Raw genomic sequence first — 13,382 nt, 5'->3', positions numbered from 1 at the left:
GTCCAAGGAACCCCAAATGTGAATGAGACTCTAATTTCTCACTCTTACCTAGATGTGCATGCAAATAAAACAGAGACGTCAATAAATGAGCAGCTTTTATGTAGCAGATTGCGTCACTACAGTACCGTATTCCACTGTCACGTGTATTGTTTACACTTATCACAAAGCAATTGTTAATGCGCGTCAGTATTCATCGTTATGGGATCATCGTTGGTGACTAAGACCCCAATGTCAACTGGCAAACAACGTCTCGAACTTGGAAGAAGGTGCCTTGCCGAACTGTGCAGGCTATTGTGGCAAGAGTATTTGAAGAACGACGTTTCCTGTTTACCTACACTAATGGCCTGAGACCAAACCGGGGTACGTTGCATCAGATCTTCACCGAATTTCACTGTCAGCGCAACATCTCGAGTAATTGCCTTTCACCAGACACATGTCGCGCCGACGCATACTTCTCTGAGTGCAAGGTCATTTGCTGAGACTCACCGCAAACCCTTCCACCTCTGCGCCATAGACTAATGGCCGCGACGCGAGACCGCGCATTTATTCTTGTGCTCAGTGCCTTTTTGGCAGCAGCGTCATCAAGAAAACCGAACGAAACCGCTTCACAAGGGATCGCTACTCCACTCATATCTCTCAGCTGCAACAAAATTCTCTGCAGCATGTGAGAAGCACGTCATTGATAGTCAAGGATTAAACCTGCTGCCTGTTCCTTCTTTATTGAATACAATTGGTTTTACTCCAACGAGACTATTAAAATTCTTGTATTATCCGTTCTTTCAAATGTTTTCTTTCCATTTTTATTGTTTATTCCGTTTAAAAATGCTCAGTTCCTTTCGCATATAATTATTTCTTTCTTTGTCCACGAGTTTGTTGACTACGACACATCTGAAAAATCGTACCTCGGAACCACTGTGTCATCGATGAGGTTTCACCGCTGACGTTAATACTCTGGCTGGCACAACCTTACGTTGCTTAATGGTGTTAATTTCTGGCTCTGAGCACTATATGACTTAACTTCTGAGGTCATCAGTCGTCTAGAACTTAGAACTAATTAAACCCATCTAACCTAAGGACGTCACACACATCCACGCCCGAGGCAGGATTCGAACCTGCGACCGTAACGGTCGCTCGGCTCCAGACTGTAGCGCTTAGAACCGCACGGCCACTCCGGCCGGCTGTTAATTTCTGGATTTCCCCCTTAATGTCCTGTTAATTGTACCACACATGTTCGATTTTTTTTTTTGTTTGATTGTTAATCTCCCTTCACTCGTGGTAACAGTTTAAGCATTTATAGGTATGTTAGACCTGAATATGATTTCCCCTGGAAACACATAGCCTTGGTTTTCTCACAGATACCTTTCAGGCTAAAATTTTGACTATATTTTCCAGCTTATTGGTAGCTAATCGCCGGTCGTCTTATGAATAGCTGCACAAACACTGCCCATCTACAAATAAAATGGAATTTAAAATTACATTCTCAATTTTATGGTTTTTTGACAGTGCCTTTTCTACTCCTATGTGACCACGACTATGTGTGTCTTAAATGGTAATGATCATATTGGGCAACTTTATTTTATTCCCAGATTTAAGACCACTTTGTTATTGCTATTGGTTTGCCGTTTCTGAATTTTTACTGGCTGATTCATATAAGGGATTTAAATTATTTTAATAAAATATTTCTAAGACACTTTAAACTTACGTTGTTTCCCATAATTTACTTCTTCTCTCGCAACCAAATGATTTTTTACAATATATGAATAACAATAGTTTAATAATTCGTCATCTTTGTCAGTAAATTTCTCAGGCCTACTAGAGCGAAGATTTGATTTAGGTCCTCTCTGACGTCTCGGCTTTACTGTAGCATCTCAGACAGTGGACCTAGCCATTCTTAACACATTTGTCGCAGAATATGCCTGCCGGACTGACCAAACTTGTAGGCCAAGACATCTTGGCATTCTCGTGCTCAGGCCCAGACCTCTCCAAATTTTGACAGAGAAAACGTCTATTATGTTGACGTCAGTGCCTAAGCTCATACGTCCTCGGGTGCCCAAACTGACGTCATGCAAACCGCATTCGGTGATAATGTCTGAAAACTTTTGACCATATCCTGTACTTTATTTTTGGCACATAGATTCTAACCCTACATTGCAGTCAGAATGAGAGCTGTTTCCTCGTTGATGGAGGTCGCGCGGATTTCCTCCGCTCTCGGGTGCCGTGTCCATCCGCTGGGCTGGACCAGGCGGGCCTAGCGCGAGATGCTGGAGTCTTCCAGAGCTAGCCGCTGCCCACGTGCGTTTCCCACGGAGCCTGCCGCCGGGTGTCCGCTGCGTTCTCACGCTCACCATACCGGCTCTCTCCATCACCCTCCCGTATTTGCACAGCAGACGATGCGATCACCATCCTAGCAAGTGCACGCTGCTACTTTGCCGGCGGATGCTACTCCCAGCGCCCCATGTCCCCCGCTGTGATGCATAAGTTCCTGGATGTCACACAGAACCCACCAACATTTATTTATCACCTTGACTACATCGTACTTGCCATACAGGACTCTCTGAAGTTAACATTCTGGCTGTCCGAAGTTAACATTCTGGCTGTTACCACGCTGTTTCCTAAAGCCTAGAACCGTGAGGTCATCCAGTGCGTTAGAGAGAGACAAATAGAAAAGCAACGTATGTCAGGCCCAGGTACTGAATTTTCTTTAGGTGTAGCTACCAGACTAAGATGGAATTTATGAAGAACAGTTGACTGCACTTAGGTCAGTATTACACTATCAAATTTCTTTGTCCAATATCTTTGTCAAATATCTTTGTCAAAGAAACTTGATGGTGTAATAGGGAACTTTGTCAAATATCGTCAAATATTTGATCAAATCTAGGGCCTCGCTGAACATTTGATCAAAGAAGTCGCTTGTCTTCTGTTCACTGCAATGTGACATGTTACCACGTGGAGCGCTAGCATCGCTGCAGCGTTCTGTCATCTGTAGTGTTTTTATAAACAATGTCGGTATATACAATTGGTGTGTACCGACAACTACAAAATTAAAAAAAGATGAATGAAGCTGATGGGGCGCTTTACAACGTGAGGCACCCTGAATACAAAAATAGATTAAGAAGATTGGAGACCTGACCTAACCTAACCTAACCTAACCTTTCTCTTGTAGCAAGGAATCGGAGTGTTGCAGTGAGCCTGTCTTCTGCAGATATAGCAGTTCTGAAGTGAATACTATGCTTTGTGATATAAGGATACACTTCACTGAGCACATACAGAAATGTATGCTCATTAATTCTTAAGCAATTGATATACGACTTGACGTCCTCCTCTATAAGCTCACATAACAAGTTTTGTTGAATGCTTTTATCGTGTCGTCGTAAAACCCACGACATCACCCAGGTACGTTTCCTCCTCTCCCCCCTCCACCCCGCCACCCCCACCGCTTCTCTTCCGCTTGTGCGCACAGTGCAATTGTGGTACATGCAGCTGCTGCGGTTAGTAACAAGTTGTTGTCAGCCATCTTGAACTTTGACGAAAAATATGATGACAGTGTAATACCCCTTTTTAGCGCCACGTCAAAGATCTTTGCCAAATGTATTCGACGAATATTTGATCACATCTTTGATCAAATCTTTGTCAAAGAAATTTGATAGTGTAATACCGGCGTTAGTCCTACATGTACGGGCAGCAAATCGTCTCGCATGATTTGGAGAGTAGGAGGAAGGGATACTAGTGTTGATGCGAATTTAGCGTCACCACTGATGACTACCGGAGACATTCAAAAATCCGTAGTCGTTCATTCCGTATTTAGCTGATGCCAACTGGAATAGGTGGAAAGTTGGTGATTCGTACCAAAACCTACATACTCTCTCTCTCACACACACATACACACACACACACACACACATATATATATATATATATATATATATATATATATATATATATATATATATATATATATACCCCAAGGAATATAAATCCCTTAAATTCCTGTTTTGTAACTTTCGTTGGACGAGATGTATCCTCATCAGAAATTGTACGAGCATACGAGCGAACAGTACTGTAGCACGGCGACTTAGGCTAAAGATCGTGAATGTATAATGACTGGAACAGAGAATCTTACCGGAACTTTCAAACTTACTCGATTTTAAGGAAGAGAAATAATGTAGTTGCAGAAGAGGTTGTTTACACCAAGCTGTGCTAGTAACAGGGTGGGCTGGCTTTGGTTCCCGTCCTTATAGTGACGAGTACACAACTTCCCTACTGATTTATATTCCGACACTTATCTGATCTGAAAGTACCGGGTGATCCGTCACTAGTAGCAGTGACATAAGTGGATCGATAAGTGTGGTCAGAAATTATGAACACAAGCACAACGGAAAAAATTAATCACAAGCACGAGACAGCCAGTACCGTGTACGCCGGCTCTAACTTTACTAATGTCCTAAATTTGGCGAGAAAGAGGGACCAAAATACAGTTTTTCTTACATGTCTGAAGAGCACACAATGCTCGTGAAGTCTTCCACAGAAACCGGACGCAAATTTTGGTTCCCTGTAGTATACTTGTACGACTGAATGCTTCTTGTCGTTCATGTCACAGAGCCTGAAGATAACTCTACTGAGGAGTCAAAACTGGTAACCTAAATAAAAAGCTATAAAAATAACAAATGTTGGAATACTGTTTTTACAATTCATCGATCAGCCGCAGCCCGATACTGCATAATCGCAAGATGGACTTACGTTTACAGTTTTGTTCATGTACGTCATATCCATGTGAAGCCACCTACTAATCATACTGATTTGTACGCTTCACCCACTGATCCAGGTAATCCCAGACACTTTCTTCGACATTCAGATCGGATGATTTAGTGAGCCAGTCAACGTGAGACAAGATGCCTGAGACAATAGGGCAACGTATGTGTGCAGTCTGCGGACACGGCTGTTGTCAGCTTGGCAGACGCGTGTATCCACAGCATACTCGTCGTAAAGATGTAGGGTAATATCCGGTTATCGAAACTGAAATAAACATCCCGGTTCACATTCGCTGTAATCTGCATGAAGGGGCGCAAGTTATGGTACGAAAAAGGAATAACCTCTGGCCTGAAATGCATTCCCCCATACATTGCGGCTTAAACGACTCATTGGTCCTTCGAAGTACTCGGCCCCCATTTTTGAGAAGAGGCCAAATCGTGGGTCGTCAGACCACATTACACCTGTCCAGTCAGCTACTGTCCAGTGTAGGTGTTGCAGTGCCCAGCTGAGACATGCAGCTGTATGTGCCTCAACGAACAGCGGAATTTTGCGAAGTACCAGACTCCAAATGTCCATTTCATACAGTTTCCTTCGCCCGGAAACTGCTGGATATGGACCTCCATTCATTGACAACAGTAATTCTGGTCGGATTCGAAATTATCAGTAACGAGGTTAAGATCTTCTTACAACTGCCGTGTACATGACTGCGAGTAACACATAATTGCTTGTACAGGAGGCGTTCAATAACTAATACAACGCATTTTTTTCTGAAAGCTGGTTCGTTTTGTTCAGAATTGCAATTTCTTTCTTTCTTTCTTTCTTTCTCGGGCCTTCGTCCCGCTCCAACGCGGGGTCGGCTTTGTTATGACGAATTTGGCAGTGTTAATTGCAGTGGGTGGCCGGATGCCCTTGCTGCCGCTACCCCGAACCCCAGCTGTCTGCGTCTAGTGTAAGTCATGAAATAGTGCGAACGTTTTCAAATGTCTGTGAGTCGTGTAACTGAGGCGGAACTGCGGGACCAGCCCGGTATTCACCTAGCCGAATGTGGAAAAACGCCTAAAAACCACATCCAGGCTGGCCGGCATACAGGCCCTCGTCGTTAATACGCCGGGCGGATTCGATCCGGGGCCGGCGCCCCTACCCGAGTCCAGGAAGCAGCGTGGTAGCGCTCTCGGCTACCCTGGCGGGTTTTTGTTCAGAATTGCAATGTACCACATTATTCCCCAGCCTTTTGGCTACAAAACCGTACTTTTCAACTTAATCTCCTTTCAATGCGATGGTCTTGAGCCACCGTCCCGGGGCGGCCTGTGTGCCCGCGTGCTACCACTCTGCTGGTTGACGTCGGATCCAACGTCGTGCTGCATCAGCAACCTCCCATCATCCACGTACTGCTTCCCGCGGAGTGCATCCTTCATTGCGCCAAACGGATGGCAGTCGGAAGGTGCGAGGTTCGCCCTGTAGGGTGGATGAGAAAGAACAGTCCAATGAAGTTCTGTGAGCTTCTCTCGGTTGCGCATTGTGCGAAGCCCAGCGTTGTCATGGGGAAGGAGAACTTCGTTTCCGTTTTTGTAACGACGAACACGTTGAAGTAGTTTCTTCACTTTCATTAGGATAGCACAATACACTTCAGAGTTGACCTTTGCACCATGAGGGAGGACGTCGAACAGGATAACACCTTCAGTCACAGAAGGCGGTCCTATAACTTTCCCGGCTGAGGGTGTGGCTTTGAACATTATCTTCGAAGAGTTAGTGTGGCGCCACTTCATGGATTTGCCATTTTGTTTCCTGTTCGAAGTGATGAATCCCTGTTTCATCGCGTGTGACGGTGTCCGACAAAAATAGTCACATCAGCAATTCTGCATAGATGGTCCTTGGTTGCACTTTATAGTCTTCTGTTAGGCGGCGAGGAACTGGGTGGGCACACACCTTTGAGTACCCCAAATGGTGGACGAATGTGTCAGCACTACCAACAGAGACATCCAGTCGAGTAGCGAGGTGTTTGATTGTGATCCATCGATCACCTCGAATGAGAGTGTCCGCACGTTCTAACACTGCAGGAGTCACAGCTGCGTGCGAACAACCGGCACGCGGGAGATCAGACATGTTTGCGCGACCTTGTTCAAGAAATGGTTCAAATGGCTCTGAGCACTATGGGACTTAACATCTGAGGTCATCAGTCCCCTAGAACTTAGAACTACTTAAAACTAACGAACTTAAGAACATCACACACATCCATGCCAGAGGCAGGATTCGAACCTGCGACCGCAGTGGTCGCTCAGTTCCAGACTGTAGCGCCTAGAACCGCTCGGCCACTCCGGCTGGCGCGAGACCTTGTTGATATGATGACAAATGCCTCGGCCAACGACTCACCGTGCTTTTGTTCACTGCCTAATCTGCTGAGACAGTCTGCAAGCACCTATGATACCTGCGATGTTCTGGTTTTCCGCCAAAAGAAATTCAGTAACTGCTCTGCTTCGAGCGCGCCTCCCTTATAGACGATATTGTGTAGCTACGTACACCGCCGCCACCTATCGGAACTTGCTGGAACTGTAGGCGCTGAAGCGGGAATACTCCGCCTCGTCTGTATCTTTGCAACGACAATTGGTGTTACTTACTGAACGCCATTCATAGACACGTTGGACAGTCGGTGTTTATTCGCCGACAAATTGGGGAACGTCATTCACGATGTGGCCACGGATATGTCCAATCACGATAGCTTCTTCCTGCCACTCCGTCTGATCTCCTAGTCGGACCATCTTACTGCACTAATTCCATAACACTGCCTCGCATATATACTCCGCTTCACTAACACTACTTACACGACCGTCTGGTACCAATTGTACATCATCTGAAGCGCTTCAGAGCGACATGTGTACTTCTTTAAGGGGATGACTAATATCTTACCCGACTATTCCGAAATGCTCGTATATTCCACTCCAAAGGAAAAAAAAAGTATTATTGAATGGATGTGAACGGCAGAACAGCATTTCCATTAGTTACCGTTCGACGCCCTTCCGCTGGACTCTGTGTGAGTTGCGCGACCAGTTGGTCGTCGCCTGGAGGCGAGATTTGTTCCGCCGCCGCGGGGACAGGTCGTAAAGTGCGAGCCACCCACCAGCCGCAGCTCCGCTGTCCTGTCCGGGTTCCGCTCGCCGCCCACTCCCCCGTGCTCACATTAAAACCCACGAATGGACCCGAGGCGCTGGCTGCATGAAAATAAAGCGCTGACTGCCCCACGCCAGGAGCTCGCGCGCGGGTTGGTGACGTCTCTCCCGCGTCAGAGGAGGCGTCCATCATTTCAGCAGAAACGGGCCTTGTGCCGAAATGTCGTGCACCCTCGGCCTAGTTGAATTAATTTTACAAAAAGCTGTAACTAAGAATGAAAACACTGCCGCCAGTCCGTGTTTCAATATACGTCCCGTATTATGTTTCGGCAGCATCCGACGCTATGAAATATAAATAAAATCACTGAAGAGCCAAATAAACTGGTACACCTGCCTACGGACGTATAGGGCCTCGGCGAGCACGCAGAAGTGCCTCAACACGACGTGGCATGGACTTTTCTATTGTCTGAAGTAGTGCTCGAGGGAACTGACACAACGAATCCTACAGGGCTCTCCATAAATCCGTAAGAGTACGAGGGGGTGAAGATCTCTTCAGGCATCCCAGATATGCTCTACAATTTTCATGTCTGAAGAGTCTGTTGGCCAGCGGAAGGGTTTAATCTCAAAAGAGTGTTCCTGGAGCCACTCTCTAGCAATTCTGGACGTGTGGGGTGTCGCATTGTCCTGCTGCAATGCACAATGGACATGATTGAATGCAAGTGATTAGACAGGATGCTTGTGTACATGTCACCTGTCAGTCGTATCTAGTCGTATCAGGGGTCCCATATCACTCCAAGTGCACACGCCCCACACCATTACAGACCCTATACCAGCTTGAAGAGTCCCCTGCTGACATCTAGGGTCCATGGTTTTATAAGGTTGTCTCCATACCCATACACGTCCATCTCCTCTATACAATATGAAACGAGACTCGTCTGACTAGGCAACATGTTTCCAGTCATCAACAGTCCAATGTCAGTGTTGACGGGCCCAGGCGAGGCGTAAAGCTTTCTGTCGTGCAGTCATCAAAGGTACACGAGTGAGCCTTCGGCTCCAAAACCCCATATCGATGCTGTTTCGTTGAATGGTTGGCACGCTGACACTTGTTCATGGCCCAGCACTGAGATCTGCAGCAATTTGCGGAAAGGTTGCACTTCTGTCACGTTGAACGATTCTCTTCAGTCGCCGTTAGTCCCGTTCTTGCAAGATCTTTATTCCGGCCGTAGCGATATCGGAGATTTGATGTTTTACCGGATTCCTGATATTCACGGTATACTTGTGAAATGGTCGTACGGGAAAACAACACTTCACCGCTGCCTCGGAGATGCTGTGCCCCATCGCTCGTGCGCCGACTATAACACCACGTTCAGACTTACTTATGTATTGATAACCTGCCATTGTAGCAGCAGTGACCAATCTAACAACTGCGCCAGAGACTTGTTGTCTTACATTGGAGTTGCCGACCGTATCGCCGTATTCTGCCTGTTTACAAATCTCTCTATTCGAATACGCAAGCCCATACCGGTTTCTTTGTCGCTTCAGTGTATAATGGACCGTTGATAGTCATTTTGGTACCATATACATCATTACAACCGGTTCCAGGGTTCTTGCTCCATCAGCAGGCGATAAATTTTGTTCTTAGCTAACTTGCGTCAGAATATACTGCGTCATTCCATAAATAACAGTTCGTTTTCATAGACACATTATTCAGCTATTTCACATTCATTTGTAGTCTCTGCCAAGTCTTTAGTGCAACAGTATTTGATCGTATTATTGACAGGATGGCCGGCCGCTGTGGCCGAGCGGTTCTAAGCGCTTCAGTCGGTACCGCGGTGCTGCTACGGTCTCAGGTTCGAATCCTGCCTCGGGCATGGATATGTGTGATGTCTTAGGTTAGTTAGGTCTAAGACTAGGGGACTGATGACAGATGTTAAGTCCCATAGTGCTTAGAGCCATTTGAACCATATTGACAGGATGTCCCAGGAGCAATGGCCGATATTCAAGGATATGATAGGAACGATCATTCGCAGCCAAAATATCTAGTAAACATAGACTCTAAAATGCATACCTTAAAAGCTATGAGCGCTTCTCCATCTTCGATACTGTAAAACAAATCTCTTCTGCTGCACGCTCTTTGCTTTCCATATTTTGGGTGGTGATAGTATGGTTCAAAATAAGGAGAAACTGTCAAGTCAGCATGGGCTCTTAAAATAGATGCCTTAAGAATTATGCGCTTTTGTTCAGTAGAACAGATGAGTTTCACAGTAGCTAAGATGAACAAGTGCTCGTAGCTGATAAGGTACGCACTTTAGAGCCATACTGGACATACTTTTCTTATTTTGGTCGCTAGTACCACCCAGCAAAATATGGAAAGCAAAGAGCTTGAAGTAGAAGACCGAGCAGGGTAGCGCATTGGTTAGCGGCCTGGACTCGCATTTGGAAGGACGACGATTCACGCCCTTGTCCCGCCATCAAGGTTTCCCGTGATTTTCCGAAATCGCTTCAGGCGAATGCCGGAACAGCTCCTTTGAAAGGGAATGGTCGATTTCCTACCCCATCCTTCCCTAATCGGGGCTTGTGCTCCATCCCCATTGACCACATTGTTGACGGGACGTTAAATACTTATCTCCTCCTCACGATCATGCGAGCGAAAGCAGGACGAGAGCAAAGCTTCAAACGGCATATTTCAAAACGGTAATTATATTTTAAAAAACTCCTCGTATAGATATCGAAATTAAAAACAGCTCTATCCATTGCTGGTGGCGCATAGGGAAGCATAGCGTCCAGTGTTGTGGTGGCTGCCTTTCATGCTGGTAGTGCAATGGGCATGTTTTGAGGACCTTGACAATTTGCTGTTTGCAACGCACTCTTCTTGTGTACAACTCACAACGTGCTTTATGATACCTGTTGAATGACCAGCTACGATATATTATCCTGTCTTATTTTTTATTATTTTTGAGCTCTGACTAACGTGATTTACTTTACTGATAAGCATTTTCCTTTACGTTTCATAGATAGGTTGCTTGGTTGATTTGGGGGAGGGGACCAAATAGCGAGGTCTGCGGTCCCATCGAATTAGTGAAGAATGCGAAGGAAATTGGCCGTGCCCTTTCAAAGGAACCATCCCGGCATTTGCCGGAAGCGATTTAGGGAATCACGGAAAACCTAAATCAGGATGGCCGGACGCGGGTTTGAACAGTCGTCCAAATGGTTCAAATGGCTCTGAGCACTATGGGACTCAACTGCTGAGGTCATTAGTCCCCTAGAACTTAGAACTAGTTAAACCCAACTAACCTAAGGACATCACAAACATCCATGCCCGAGGCAGGATTCGAACCTGCGACCGTAGCGGCCTTGCGGTTCCAGACTGCAGCGCCTTTAACCGCACGGCCACTTCGGCCGGCCAACAGTCGTCCGCCCGAATGCGAGTCCAATGTGCTGACCACTGCACAACTTCATTCGGCACATTTCATAGATCTGTAGATGGTTGTTCAATAGCTAAAACCGGTTTGCAACTGGTTCTTTATATGGCAGTGAAGGCAAATTACTTTATAGTGAAATATTACGGATCGCGTGTCTCCCTAACTGTCTATTTTAGGTCTTACCACAACCTTTTTTGTGTCTAAAGTTAATCGATAAACACAAATACCCAATAGCTTGGATTATTGTACCACTGTGTCTGACCAGCTTAGTAAATAGGCCAGTGGATCAAATGTGAGCCAGACGTCTTCTCACCCAGCTGGACAGCAGTTGCAAATGTAATCATCTAGCCGTTCGCTGTTGAGAAAGGAAGACGGTTTCACAGCGAGTATCCACTTGCCGCCTTGGGTGGAGTGCTGCTTACATCTCTTCTCGAGTCTGTTTGCTCCGCGGATGAGGGGACTGGTGCGTGCGACCGCGCTATAAGGTCTTAAACTTCCCACGGCCATCATAGAGCCACGTGCAAATAACGGGCGCGCCGGTTTGCGTCTTCCTGGAGTCAGACGAGAGAGGTTAATATTAGACATCGGTTGCGAGGCGTGTGGTCCAGCTGTTCACTACTCCGAAGAATTAATAGCACCGGCCCGAGGATGACTGGCTGATACGTGACGAAGCGTTATCCGGCGCTGTTTCGCAGCCGCGTCAGCTCCGTGTACACAGCCCGGGACGTGACTGCCCGTAGTGCCGGTACCTCTGCCGCTAGTAAAAATATCCACGGCAGATGGGAAGAGGCAATAAGGAATGGTTTTATAGCCCTTAGCTTTCGACATACGCGTTTGTTACGAGAGACTCTGTTTGTGCAATACCGTCGTTGAAATGAATTGTACCGAAGCTGCAGATCTCTAAACGATCACCTCTCGAAATGCCTGTATGTCCAATAAAGGAAAGAAATGGTCAGGTGCGAGCAGGACTCACATGCTGAGGGTTCCGTATGAACTTACGTGTGTGTATAGACAGTTCAACTATCCCGGGAGTCGAAAACCTCGATGATTTTTTTTGCCTGTTGTCGATATTGAGACTGGCAAGATATTGCTCCTGGGATTTCCTAGGCTTACGAGAATGTTGTAATTTTAAGTTCGAAATCGGATAACGTATGATAAAAAAAATATTTTGGTATGTGATATAATTAACAATTTTCGGATTCTATCTTTTACTTATACTGCGAAACCAACAATCTCACCAAATTTCGTGATTCTAGGTCAACGTGAAATAGTCTATACGTGTTGAAAAAAATGGTTCAAATGGCTCTGAGCACTATGGTACTTAACATCTGAGGTCATTAGTCCCCTAGAACCTAGAACTACTTAAACCGAACTAACCTAAGGACATCACACACATCCATGCCCGAGGCATGCAATGCAAAACTGTAGTCGCCGCAACCACTCTGACTGCACACGGAGGAGAGTGTCTCCTGCAATTTGGTCACAGGCGTGTTGTATGCGTTCCTCCAGGTGTCTCAAACCACGGATGCTCTCAGCATACACTATCTGCTCAAGATGTCCCCATAGCACGGGATGGACAACACGTAGAACATGTGTTGTAGCAGTCGGTAAGAAGCTAATTTCCCAACTTTGAACATTAATAACCTCTAGACTGTACAAGATAGACACAAACAATTTACACCACTAAATTCCAGAGCTCAAGCGAGTGTTATTCGATATGTCATACCCCCCTTCCCTTTTTAAAAAAAATGACTTGAGTTCAAAACTGGCGGATTCAAGTTGGCGGCCATGAATGACATTCATTCCAAAAGTTGCGGCCCCATCGTCACATTTCAATTTTCCCTTTAATCTTCCAACTTATGAAGGTGTCCAAGGACTTCTGACTCGCCCTGTATTCTGTTTCCTGTGCAACGGTGCAGAACAGTGTTCCGGACCTGAAGAAACGCGGCCACAGCTGGAGATACTGCGAGGCTTACATCGTCTGGAGGCAGGCCGGAGCGAGTCGATCCGCTGGCGGGCGGTGCGCGGAGCGTGCCGAGGCGTCGCGCGGCCCGCCGTCAGCGGGAATGCGGCGCTGACGTCAGCGTCGGTGGTGTCGGCGTCGCGG

General features: G+C 46.3%; 1 protein-coding gene and 1 non-coding gene across 5 annotated transcripts in view; one reads left to right on the top strand and one right to left on the bottom strand.

Moving 5' to 3' along the window:
• Positions 1 to 13,382, top strand: part of LOC124794736 (protein TANC2) — a 653,277-nt gene that overhangs the window by 463,394 nt on the left and 176,501 nt on the right. The window lies entirely within an intron of this gene.
• On the bottom strand, positions 6,985 to 7,068 carry Trnas-gga. The gene is given in 2 exon segments: positions 6,985 to 7,019; positions 7,029 to 7,068. It is a non-coding gene; the product is annotated as a tRNA-Ser (tRNA).

Source organism: Schistocerca piceifrons, chromosome 4 (genome assembly GCF_021461385.2).
Source record: "Schistocerca piceifrons isolate TAMUIC-IGC-003096 chromosome 4, iqSchPice1.1, whole genome shotgun sequence".
NCBI classification, from domain to species: Eukaryota; Metazoa; Arthropoda; class Insecta; order Orthoptera; family Acrididae; genus Schistocerca; species Schistocerca piceifrons.
Note: the sequence above shows the minus strand (reverse complement) of the source record. Positions and strands in the feature narration are given on the sequence as shown.